The 13,301-nt window shown below is 47.1% G+C and overlaps 1 protein-coding gene and 1 non-coding gene across 2 annotated transcripts in view; both read right to left on the reverse strand.

Annotated features, from left to right (window-relative positions):
* The window catches only part of IARS1 (isoleucyl-tRNA synthetase 1), a 139,077-nt gene extending 130,120 nt beyond the window's left edge, over nucleotides 1–8,957 (reverse strand). The window contains exon 1 of the mRNA XM_038772223.1: nucleotides 8,883–8,957. The gene's annotated coding sequence lies outside the window, so the exon portion shown is untranslated. The remainder of the gene's footprint in view (nucleotides 1–8,882) is intronic.
* Nucleotides 5,221–5,354, reverse strand: LOC119920199. The gene has a single exon (XR_005447958.1). It is a non-coding gene; the product is annotated as a small nucleolar RNA SNORA84 (small nucleolar RNA).
* Nucleotides 8,958–13,301: the final 4,344 nt, after the last annotated feature.

Genomic DNA, 13,301 nt, shown 5'->3' on the forward strand with positions numbered 1-13,301 from the left:
GCTTAGTACAGTGCTCTGCACACAGTAAGCGCTCAGTAAATATGATTGATTGAATGAATGAATGAATGAGACTGTTGGAGGCGGGATTTTAGGAGAGCTTCAAAACTCAGAAGCTATGGCCCGAAGGATTTGGGAAGGGAGAGATGGAGACGGATCCGGGCCAGGTGAACAGCGCGAGGGGACTGAGGCAGGAGAGGTGAGAGCAAAGTAAGTAGGTTGGAGTGGGAGGAATGACGAGTGAGTTGGGGAGTGGATGAAGAGGGCAGATATGTAGGATGAGGAGACTTAGTGGGGAGCCGAAAAGTCGACTTTGAGGAGTCTTTGTGGAGTCATGGAAGGCCAATGGAAGCTTCTGAGTGAGAAGATTTGGGGCGGGGGGGGGGGGGGGCAGAAGCCAGAGGCAGGAAAATCAGTGAAAGTGATACAATAATTGGGCCAAAATTTCACTTGCAAAAGCTTAGGTGAATGTTGTGCGGGAATCACTCAACATTTATTGAGCTTACTGAGCTTACTCATTTATTGAGCTTACTGTGTGCAGGGCACTGTACAGAGCACTTGGGAGAGTTCGCTGTGAGAGTCGGTAGACAGGTTCCCTGCCCACAGGGAGCTCGGCCACCTGTGCTTCTGACCCCATTCCCTCTCATCTTATGAAATCTCGCTCCATCCCTCCTCCTCTCAACTTCCATCTTCAACCGCTCACTCTCCACTGGTTCCTTCCCCTCTGCCTTCAAACATGCCCACGTCTCTCCCATCCTAAAAAACCCCTCTTTTGACCCCACCTCACTTTCTAGTTATCACCCTACCTCCCTCCTACCATTCCTTTCCAAACTCCTTGAACAAGTCATCTACACGCGCTGCCTCAAATTCCTCAACCCCCTCCAATCAGGCTTCCGTCCCCTACATTCCATGGAAACTGACCTCCCAAAGGTCACCAATGACCTCCTGCTTGCCAAATCCAACAGCTCCTACTCTATCCTAATCCTTCTCGACCTCTCAGCTGCCTTCAACATTGTGGACCACCCCCTTCTCCTCAACACACCATCCAACTTTGGCTTCAGACTCTGTCCTCTCCTGGTTCTCCTCATCTCTCTGGCAGTTCATTCTCAGTCTCTTTTGCGGGCTCCTCCTCCCCCTCCCATCCCCTTACTGTAGGGGTTCCTCAAGGGTCAGTTCTTGGTCCCCTTCTGTTCTCTATTTACACTCACTCCCTTGGTGAACTCATTCGCTCCCACAGCTTCAACTATCATCTCTACGCTGATGACACCCAAATCTACATCTCTGCCCCTGCTCTCTCCCTCCCTTCAGGCTCGTGTCTCCTCCTGCCTTCAAGACATCTCCATCTGGATGTCTGCCCGCCACCTAAAACTCAATATGTCCAAGACTGAACTCCTTGTCTTCCCTCCCAAACCCTGCCCTCTCCCTGACTTTCCCCATCACTGTTGACGGCACTACCATCCTTCCCATCTCATGAGCCTGCAACCTTGGTGTCATCCTCAACTCTGCTCTCTCGTTCACCCCTCACATCCAAGCCGTCACCAAAACCTGCCGCTCTCACCTCTGCAACATCGCCAAGATCCGCCCTTTCCTCTCCATCCAAACCGCTACCCTGCTGGTTCAATCTCTCATCCTATCCCGACTGGATTACTGCATCAGCCTCCCCTCTGATCTCCCATCCTCCTGTCCCTCCCCACTTCAATCTATACTTCACGCTGCTGCCCGGATCATCTGTGTGCAGAAATGCTCTGGGCATGTTACTCCCCTCCTCAAAAATCTCCAGTGGCTACCAATCAATCTGCACAGCAGGCAGAAACTCCTCACCCTGGGCTTCAAAGCTGTCCATCACCTCACCCTCTCCTACCTCACCTCCCTTCTCTCCTTCTCCAGCCCAGCCCGCACCCTCCACTCCTCTGACACTAATCTCCTCACTGTGCCTTGTTCTCGCCTGTCCCGCCATCGACCCCCGGCTCACGTCCTCCTCCTGGCCTGGAATGCCCTCCCTCTGCCCATCCACCAAGCTAGCTCTCTTCCTCCCTTCAAAGCCCTACTGAGAGCTCACCTCCTCCAGGAGGCCTTCCCAGACTGAGCCCCCTTCTTCCTCTCCCCATCCCCCGGCCTTACCTCCTTCCTCTCCCCACAGCACCTGTATGTTTGTACCTATTTATTACTCTATTCATTTTACTTGTACATATTTACTATTCTATTTATTTTGTTAATATGTTGTTTTGTTGTCTGTCTCCCCCCTTCGAGACTGTGAGCCCGCTGTTGGGTAGGGACTGTCTCTATATGTTGCCAACTTGTGCTTCCCAAGCACTTAATACAATGCTCTGCACACAGTAAGTGCTCAATAAATACGATTGAATGAATGAATGAGGGAGCTTACAGCCAAGAGGAAGAACTGGAATATTTTCAGCAGTAGAGTTTGTAACATTTAGGTGCATTCACCTAAAAATATAAGAACATTGGCAGTGGGGGGATGGGTCTTCTTCTGGGAGAAAAGTGTTACCAATTGCTGTTAGTTTATTTCTGGCACCCATCATCTCAAACCTTGAATGAGCTTTCCACTGGTTAATCGGTTTTTTTCCCATACTAAGCAATGTATTTATTCACACACCCTTTACAACCAGTAAAATACTTCATTTACTCAATATCTATCATTTGCTGACCCATGATTACAGGCATTTGTATTGGTTCCAGAACCTTCTCAATCTGTATTTCATTGGCCCCCAGCCACTCCAGTTCTGTTCTATGCTTTGCCGAACTATTTCTTAGCCTTCTTTACAGCACCCCATTTGCTCAGCAGCCAAATCCTAGGACAGTGAATCCAAACCTCCCCAGAGCTAAGTCCCCATTTTCCTCCTTGGGCTAGAGTCCCCTAGTCTCTCTAGTACCGATTGGGAAGAGGGAAGGGACGACCACCACCTTAGACTGGAAAGCTAGGAAATGAATTCCTGATACTTCCCCTCACCCAGATTTGAACATTTGCTACCCCAAAAATACAAGTTCCATAAGTACAGGGCCTGAGTCTTCTGTGATCTCATTGCAACTTCTTCAGCACCTAGCGTACCATATAATAATAATAATGATGATATCTGTTAAGTACTTACTATGGGCCAAACATTGTTCGAAGTGCTGGGGTAGATACGAGGTAATCAGGTTGTCCCATGTGGGGCTCAATGTCTTAATCCCTATTTTACAGATGAGGCAACTGAGGCACGGAGAAGTGAAGTGACTTGCCCAAAGTCACAGAGCTGACAAGTGGCAGAGCCGGGATTAGAACCCACGACCTCGCAAGCCCATGTTCTTGCCAGAGCCACGCTGCTTATGTATATTTATATAAATGACCCCCTTTGCTGCAACATTAAAACAAAGGTGGGGCTAAGATACAGCTCCTGAAGAAATGGAGTCACACAATAAGGGAAAGAAAAAAGAATGAGAAAAGAAGAGGACGGCAAGGCGGCAATTGAGACCGTCCCTTACTTACACTGTACTCTCCCACGTGCTACATACAATACACATCCACTCAGTGCATTGCAGCAGCATTCATACCCTTCTGCTCCACCTCCTCTTCCATATCACTCATATTTAATGAGAGCTTACAGTGTGCAGACCACTGTGCTAAGCACTTGGGAGACAGACCAATAAGTGAGTTTGTAGACATTCATAGCCCACAAGGACCTTACAGTCTAGAGAGGGCGACGGACATTAATATATCACAGTTAATTATGTGGCACAAAAAATTACCTTTTACTTCCTCCTCAAAAATCTGTATGGGGCATTTTTTAAATGGTATCTGTAAACCTTTTACTATGAGCCAAGAATTGTACTCAGCACTGGGATGGATACAGGATAATCAGGTTGGACACCGTCCATGTCCCACATGGGGCTCAGTCTTAAAGCAGTGTGGCCTGATGGATAGAGCACAGGCCTGGGAACTGGAAAGATCCCGGCTCCATCACATGTATGCTGTGTGATCTTAGGCAAGTCACTTAATTTCTCTGTACCTTGGTTGTCTCATCTGTAAAATGTGGATTGTGAACCTCACGTGGGACAGGTATTGTGTCCAACCCAATTTGCTTGTATCCACTCCAGCGCTTAGAACAGTGCTTGGTATATAGTAAATGCTTAAATACCACAATTATTATTACCGATATTAATCCCATTTTACAGATGAGGTAACTGAGGCACCGAAAAGTGAAGTGACTTGCCCAAGATCAGACAGCAGACACACAGAGGAGCTGGGCTTAGAACCCAGGTCCTCTGACTCCCAGGACCGGGCTCTTTCCACTAGGCCACCCTACATTATGTGGTGGAGGCAACTGTGCTACATAAATAAGGGTTATTCATAAATACTGCCATTAATCGGTCACATTGATTGAGCTCTTACTATGTGCACTTTGTGCACTGTACTAAGCACTTGGGAGAGTACAATACAACACAATTATCAGACATGTTCTCTGCCCATAACGAGCTTACAGTCTGGAGGAAAGAAAGGAAAAAGAAGGAAAGAAAAGGAAGGAAAGAAGAAAAAACAAGGAAAGAATAACAAGCTTACAGTCTGGAGGAAAGAAAGATGAAAAAAGGGAAGAAGGAAAGAAGAAAAAAGGAAAGAGTAGCAAGCTTACAGTCTGGAGGAAAGAAAGAAGAAAAAAAGGAAAGAATAGTAAGCTTACAGTCTGGAGGAAAGAAAGAAGAAAAAAGGAAAGAATAGTAAGCTTACAGCCTGGAGGAAAGAAAGAAAGAAAAAAAGGAAAAAGAAAAAGGAAAGAAGAAAAAAGAAGGAATGAATAACAAGCTTACAATCTGGAGGAAAGAAAGGAGGAAAGAAGAAAAAAAGGAAAGAATAACAAGCTTACCGTCTGGAAGAAAGAAAGAAAAAAGAAGGGAAAGAAGAAAAAAGGAAAGAAAGGATAGAGGAAAGAAAGAAAAAAGGAACGAAGGAAAGAAGGACAGACTTTCCTGAATGGAAGAGGTTGGTCTTGGGCAGATTTAAAGGAAGGGAGGATTGTATGGTGGTGAAGGAGGAGCAAGGTTTTTCTATGCAGATTGAGCCACGCCTCAACAACAGGACAAAAGTTCTCATTATGGGAAATAAGGCGGTAATGGTAATTCTATATAACACATCCCTTTAAGGCAATAAAGTCGTGACAATTATATAGACAAATCTTTATTAAACCAAGTTTAAAGCAATTCTTCTAAGAAATAAGTTCTCTTTTAGATGACTTGTGTAACTGTGACCGGGCTATGGAGGCTGCTGAGTAATTACAGACTCCATGCAAAAAATCACAGAATTACTTTTGGCCAATTTCTATCAACTGGAGTACCGTATCAGTAACAGCAACCAGTAACCACAAGGCCGTGTTCACGGAACATTCTGAAAACCACTAACACCAATGAATTCAGATATGCCTCCTGGAATCAAAAAGTGAAAAACAAATATATCTTGTCATTTTTAAATATCTGTCCTCAAGCACTTTACCTTAATCCACATTCCTGAAATACACTTTTGTTTGTAGGCATAAATTCATTGTCGAATGTCATTCCCCACTTTTTGGGAAAATTCAGGGGCAAATGTAATGGGGGGGGGGGCAGGTAGCTCAATCATGGGGGGGCCCAATCCAACAGCAGACCCACCCAGCCCCCTCCACAGGACCGGGAGAAGCCCATCTGCCTAGAACAGGCCCAAAGACACCCTAAGGTCATTTTCAAGTTTTACTGCTGATAAATTAAAATTCAGCAATTTAAAAGGGCCTTTACAGTTGACTGGATTGTAATATCTTAATTTGAACAATCATAACTGAGCTAGATTCGATTAAAAAAGGAAGTGGAGGCAAATCTGATTTCAATTCATCATGCCAACCCAATACTCCTTCCAATAAATCCACTTTTCTTACCACAGTCCAGCCTTGTGAATTACCTGGTCAGTTAATTGTGAATCTTCATTTTTGTACAGAGTATGGATTCTCGTTTTCGTATCGTGAATACAACGGCTGGCTTTCCACTCTCCCTCCCCCATTCTGTTTTCAATCAATCAGTGGTATTTTTTGTGTACCTACTGAGTGCTAAGCACTGGTGTTTCCTGCTTTTTTAAGTGATCAGATACTGTCCTGTCAACATCGTCATTTATCTCCCATAAGTGTTTGCCATGAGCTCACACAGGAAACACAAAATCCTTCAAAAAGTGATCAAGTGTAATGCATGTAGTCATGACATTGCCATATAAAAGATGGAGAAAGACCTGAACAGCTCATTAGGGGCTCAAACATGTGAAAGAATTAAACTGGATACGTCAATATCAAATAATAGCTTTTAAGGCATATTCAGCTCTTACTACGTGTGTCAAGCACACATGTTAATCAGGTCAGACATCATCTCCGCCCCACATGGGGCTCCCAGAATAAGTAGGAGGGAGAACAGGCATTGAATTCCCATTTTACAGATGAGGAAACTGAGGCACAGGCAAGTTAAATGACTTGCCCAGGGTCCCCACAGCAGACAAGGAGTGGAGCCAAGATTAGATCCCAGGTCCTCGGACTTCCACACCTAAGCTCTTTCCACTAGGCCAAGCTGCTTAATATTGAGGGCTTACTGTGGGCAGAGCACTGCACTACCTGCTTGGAAGAATAAAAAATAACAGAATTGGTAGGCATGTTCCCTATGTGTAATTTGTGAAAAAGCCATGCGTTTTTGTGTGGTCGTTTAAAACGGGACACTGGGACAACTTCAAGACTGACCATCAATGCAAGAAATCATCCTGATCTTCGGTAAATGTTAGTTATTGTTTCTTTAATAAGACTTGTATTGGATTAATTAGGGATATCATTTTGTGGGCCCGGACTTTAACCGCAATTTCCCATAGGCCCTCACATTTTCCAGAGCAAAACCAAGGCGCAAATTGAGACCTAACTGGACCACTAAAAATCCAACCTGTAACAATGACTGAAATTTAGGCTTTTGTACATTTTTATAGGCAAGTTACATTCTGAGTTTGGATAATCGTGGGCTTTCCATCTTGGTTCTGAAAGCCGTTTCAAAAATGAACGAGCGTCCAAATAAGGGTCTAATCCTGGTTCTGCCACTTGCCTGCTGTGATCTTGCACAAGTCAACAGGGAACATGTCTAACGACTCTTCTGTATTGGCCTCTCCCAAGTGTTTAGTACAGCGCGCTGCACATAGTGCAAGTGCTTGATAAACACCATTGATGATACAGTCACAAATTCTCTGTGCCTCAGTTCCCTCACCTACAAAACGGGAATGAACCGCTTGATCTCCCTCCTACTTAGAATGTGAGCTCCATGTGGGGTAGGGGCTGCGTCCAACTGGATTATCTTTCCTTTACCTCAGCATTTAATACAGTGCTTGGGATATGGGAAGTACTTAAACACCACACTAATATATTATTACAAAGTTGATGAGGGCCAAGTACTTTGAGGAGCAGCATGGCTCCGTGGAAAGAGCACGGGCTTGGGAGTCAGAGGTGATGGGTTCCAATCCCCACTCCGCCACTTGTCTGTTGTGTGACCTTAAACAAGTTGCTTAATCAATCAATCGTATTTATTGAGCGCTTACTGTGTGCAGAGCACTGTACTAAGCGCTTGGGAAGTCCAAGTTGGCAACATATAGAGACGGTCCCTACCCAACAGTGGGCTCACAGTCTAGAAGCCCGGGCTCCTTCCGCTAAGCCACACTGCTTCTCCTCAGCTGCATCCACCCCAGCGCTTAGTGCAGTGCCTGGCACCCAGTAAGAGCTTATCAAACATCGTTAATATTATTATTATTATTATAAGGGGGAGGCAGGGAATTAAAGAGACAAGCAGCGTGTCTTAGTGGCAAGAGCCCGCGCTTGGAAGTCAGAGGTCGTGAGTTCTAATCCCGGCTCCGCCCCTTGACAGCTGTGTGACCCTGGGGCAGTCACTTCAGTCCTCCAGGACTCAGTGACCTCATCTGGAAAATGGGGCTGAAGACTGAGAGCCCCACGTGGGACATACTTTGTATCTATCCCAGCGCTCATCACCATCATGTGACTGTGAGAAGCAGCGTGGCTCAGTGGCAAGAGCACGGGCTTTGGAGTCAGAGGTCATGGGTTTGAAGGGCTTTGGAGTCAGAGGTCATGGGTTCGAATCCCGACTCCGCCACATGTCTGCTGTGTGACCTTGGGCAAGTCACTTAAATTCTCAGAGCCTCAGTTCCCCTATCTGTAAAATGGGGATGAAGACTGTGAGCCCCACGTGGGACACCTTGATCACCTTGTATCCCCCCCGCGCTTAGAACAGTGTTTTGCACATAGTAAGCGCTTAACAAATACCATCATCATCATCATCAATCGTATTTATTGAGCGCTTACTATGTGCAGCGCACTGTACTAAGCGCTTGGGAAGTACAAATTGGCAACATATAGAGACAGTCCCTACCCAACAGTGGGCTCACAGTCTAAAAGGGGGAGACAGAGAACTAAACCCAACATACTAACAAAATAAAATAAATAGAATAGATATGTACAAGTAAAATAGAGTAATAAATATGTACAAACATATATACAGGTGCTGTGGGGAAGGGAAGGAGGTAAGATGGGGGGATGGAGAGGGGGACGAGGGGGAGAGGCTCAGTCTGGGAAGGGCTCCTGGAGGAGGTGAGCTCTCAATAGGGCCTTGAAGCACATAGTAGGCGTTTAATAAATCCCATCATTATTATTGTTATTTTAACTAAAGCGAAATGAGGTGAGCAGAAGTGGAGGGAGCGGTGGGCCCAAGCAAGGCCCGGGCCCTGGTGAGGGGAGGTGCCGGCACCTGCTCCCCTCGGGAAAGGGGGGTGAAGGGGCCTGCTTCAGTGCGGCTAGCGCTGGCCCCCGCCTGGGCGGGCTAATGGACGGTTCGCCGCCACTCACCTGGCCCCGTGGCCGCGGCCGCCGTCGCCCCTGGCCTCGCCGAAATGATGCAACCGCCAGAAAGCGTGAGGAGAAGCGGCGCGCGGCCGGGCCGGCCCGCCCCCTCCCGCCAATCACCGCTCGGCCCTTGGCCACCTTCTAACAACGCGGCAACCGATTGGTCGGCCCGCCTCTCCGGCCCCTCCACCTGGGGGCCCGACGGAACGGTTACCTCAGCGGGCCGCCATCTTCCCCGCGCCGCTCTGCCCTCCCACCACAGCTGGGTAGTCACCCTATAAGGGCGGGCGGGCGGGCGGCCCGTCGGCTAAAACCACTGGTACGTATTTAGTAATTAGGGGGTTTATTAAGCGCCTGCCAGGTACTGTGCTAAGTCCTGGGGTGGATCCAAGCCGATCGGGTTGTCCCACAGTCCCTCTCCCCATTTTCCGGATGAGGTCACTGAGGCACAGGGCGGTGAAGTGATTTGAGACGCAGCAAGAGCCCGGGTTTGGGAGGCAGAGGTCGCGGGTTCTAATCCCGCCCCCTGGGTGATTTGGAGCAAGTCACTTCTCTCTGGGCCTCAGTGACCTCATCTGGAAAACGGGGATGAAGACCTGGGAGCCCCCCCGTGGGACAACCCGATCACCTTGTAGTTACCCCAGCGCTTAGAACAGTGCTTGGCACATAGTAAGCGCTTAACAAATACCATCATTATTATTATTATTATTACTTGTCCAAGGTCACACAGCAGGCAAGTGGCCGAGTGGGGATTAGAACCCATGACCTTCTGACTCCCATCGTCATCAATCGTATTGATTGAGGGACAACCCGATCACCTTGTAGTTGCCCCAGCGCTTAGAACAGTGCTTGGCACATAGTAAGCGCTTAACAAATACCATCATTATTATTATTATTACTTGTCCAAGGTCACACAGCAGACAAGTGGCCGAGTGGGGGTTAGAACCCATGACCTTCTGACTCCCATCGTCATCAATCGTATTGATTGAGGGACAACCCGATCACCTTGTAGTTACCCCAGCGCTTAGAACAGTGCTTGGCACATAGTAAGCGCTTAACAAATACCATCATTATTATTATTATTACTTGTCCAAGGTCACACAGCAGACAAGTGGCCGAGTGGGGATTAGAACCCATGACCTTCTGACTCCCATCGTCATCAATCGTATTGATTGAGGGACAACCCGATCACCTTGTAGTTACCCCAGCGCTTAGAACAGTGCTTGGCACATAGTAAGCGCTTAACAAATACCATCATTATTATTATTATTATTACTTGTCCAAGGTCACACAGCAGACAAGTGGCCGAGTGGGGGTTAGAACCCATGACCTTCTGACTGCCATCGTCATCAATCGTATTGATTGAGCGCTTACTGTGTGCAGAGCACTGGACTAAGCGCTTGGGAAGTCCAAGTTGGCAACATCTAGAGACAGTCCCTACCCAACAGTGGGCTCACAGTCTAAAAGGCTTACTGTGTGCAGGGCACTATACTAGGCGTTTAGGAGAATACAGTCACTCCAGTCTGTCACTGCTCACAGTACATTGTCACTCCTGTGTCACACAGTCCTCACCCACTCACTCTTACAGTCTCCCTGTCACTCCAGTCTTACTCATTCCTCCTCCTCCCCATCACTGAAACCTGACTCTCCCCAGACGACTGGGTCTCCACTGCTCCTCTCTCCAGAGGGGACCTCATCTCCTTCCACTCCCCCAGACTCACCAGGAAAGGAGGAGGTGTCAGCTTCCATCTCGCCTTGGCGCCATCCCTCCTCTTCCTTCCCTTTCTCTTCCTTTTGAAGCCCCAATCATCCACCTCTACCACCCCCTCCAGATTCTAGTAACTGTCATCTCCCCCCTCCAACTTCTTGAACCATTTTGAACCCTTCCTCACGTTCCTTCTTTCTCCATAGCCACCTGGATCCTTGGGGACTAAAATATCCACACAGATGTTTCCGATGACCCCTCTGCCTCCCCCACTCACCCACTTGGACACACACTCGAGCTCATCATCTCTAACCACTGCACGATCGCTACCCTTACCAACTCCGAAATCCCTCTCTGACCACAGCCTTCTCACTCGCCTCCTCTCCCACACTCCTCCCCGTAAATTCATTCAATTGTATTTATGGAGCACTTACTGTGTGCAGAGCATTGTACTAAGCACTTGGAAAGTACAGTTCGGCAACAGATAGAGACAATCCCTACCCCACAGTGGGCTCACAGTCTAGAAGGGGGAGACAGACAACAAAACAAGTAGGCATCAATAGCATCAAAATAAATAGAATTATAGATCTATACAGATCATTAATAAAATAAATAGAATAATAAGTATGTACAAATATACACAAGTGCTGTGGGGCATGGAAAGGGGTAGGGCAGAGGGAGGGAGTAGGGGCTATGGGGAGGGGAGGAGGAGCAGAGGAAAAGGGGGGCTCAGTCTGGGAAGGCCTCCTGGAGGAGGTGAGCCCTCAGTAGGGCTTTGAAGGGGGGAAGAGAGCTAGTTTGGCAGATTTGAGGAGGGAGGGCATTCCAGGCCAGAGGTAGGACATGGGCCAGGGGTTGAAGGCGGGACAGGCGAGAACAAGGCACATTGAGTTTAGTGGCAGAGGAGCAGAGGGTGCGGGCTGGGCTGTAGAAGGAAAAAAGGGAGGTGAGGTAGGAGGGGGCAAGGTGATGGAGAGCTTTGAAGCCAAAGCTCAAAGTAAATCTGTGCTATTACCCCACAGAGATCTCTGATCTCTCCACCCCATCCAACTTTCTCAACTGATCACGCCCCACTTAACTCCTATACCTAATCTACCCACTCTTGATAACCAAATAGACGTTCTCATTCATTCATTCAATATTTATTGAGCACTTACTGTGTGCAGAGCACTGTACTAAGCGCTTGGAAAGTACAGTTTGGCAACAGAGATAATCCCTCCCTCTCCGTATACATCAGACCTCCACTCTCCGCACCTCCAAAGCCTTATTAAGTTCTCATCTCCTTCATGAGGCCTTCCCCGAATAAGCCCTCTTTTCCCCTGCTCCCTCTTCCTTCTTTGTCATTTGTGCATCTTTGGGCATTTGATACTCATCCCACTTTCAACCCCACAGCATTTTTGCACCTATCTATAAATTATGTAAGTTTCCCCCTCCAAATTGTAAGTTCTTTGGGGGCAAGGAACGTGCCTACCAACTGTATGTTATTGCACTCTCCCAAACGCTTACTACAGTATCCGGCACCCAGCAGGCGCTCCGTCAGTACCATTGATGTCGGTCGATGATAACGGGGAGAGTGATGGCGTGTCGGATATGAACGCGGGAAGGAGTTCCAGGCCAGAGGCAGAACACGGGCAAGGGTTTGGTGGCGAGATAGACAAGATCGAGGTTCAGAGAATACGTTGGCATTAAAGGAGTGAAGTGTGTGGGCTGGGGTGTAGTAAGAAATGAGTGAGCTAAGATAAGCAGGGGGGAGCTGAATGAGTGCCTTAGAACTAAGGGTAAGGAATTTCCATTTGACATGGAAGGGGATGGGCAACCACTGAAGGTTCTTGAAAAATGGGGAGACATGGACGGAGGATTTTTTTTTAAAAATGATCCTTATACTCTCCCATGTCCTCCACCTGCCATTCATTTTAACGTCTGTCTCCCCCACTGGACCGCAAGGTCTTTAGTAGGCAGGCATCGTGTCTATTAACTATTGCATTGTATTCTCCCTAGCACTGAGTACAGTGCTCTGGACACAGTAGGAGTTCAATAAATACTGCTGAGTGACTGGTGGACTTAAGCTGACTGAAAGGGCACAGGAATCATTTGGGATTCTGCTATTTGGCTATGCTAGGAGGGAATCCCTCCTTTAGAAGCATTGACCCAATACGGTTGGACGTGGGCTCACGGAAAATAAGGCACGTACACTCTCCCACTTTATACTAAAAGAGAGATAAAAAGTCGATCAATTATTAAAGTAAAATAATGAACAAGCCATTTCTCTGGGGTATATACAGCTCATCAGAAAGAAGCTAATATTCCCAGGAAGAGCTGGAGGCGCTGACACATAATTAGACCAAGAGACTGTGGTTCCGAGTTTAATTTTCTTTTTAATGAAAAATGGTTGTACACCTAGAAAATAAATGTTGTAGTTTCCATTATTTACAAGCATAATGCATATTTACTCTGAAAAGTTAAAAAAAAAACTGTTTGAACCACAAAACATGTTTTAGAAGGCTACGTTACAGATCTTTCAACATTCACCAAATAGGTCATGCACAGGAAATCTCCCACACAGAGATGAATGACACCCGAAGTCCTATTTTGTGGTTCATACAAAGATATTTGAGGATTTTTTTTGTCATTCTTATGGTGTGAAAATTATTCATTCATTCAATCGTATTTATTGAGCGCTTACAGTGTGCACTGTACTAAGCACTTGGAAAGTATGA

Source organism: Tachyglossus aculeatus, chromosome X1 (assembly GCF_015852505.1).
Source record: "Tachyglossus aculeatus isolate mTacAcu1 chromosome X1, mTacAcu1.pri, whole genome shotgun sequence".
NCBI classification, from domain to species: domain Eukaryota; kingdom Metazoa; phylum Chordata; class Mammalia; order Monotremata; family Tachyglossidae; genus Tachyglossus; species Tachyglossus aculeatus.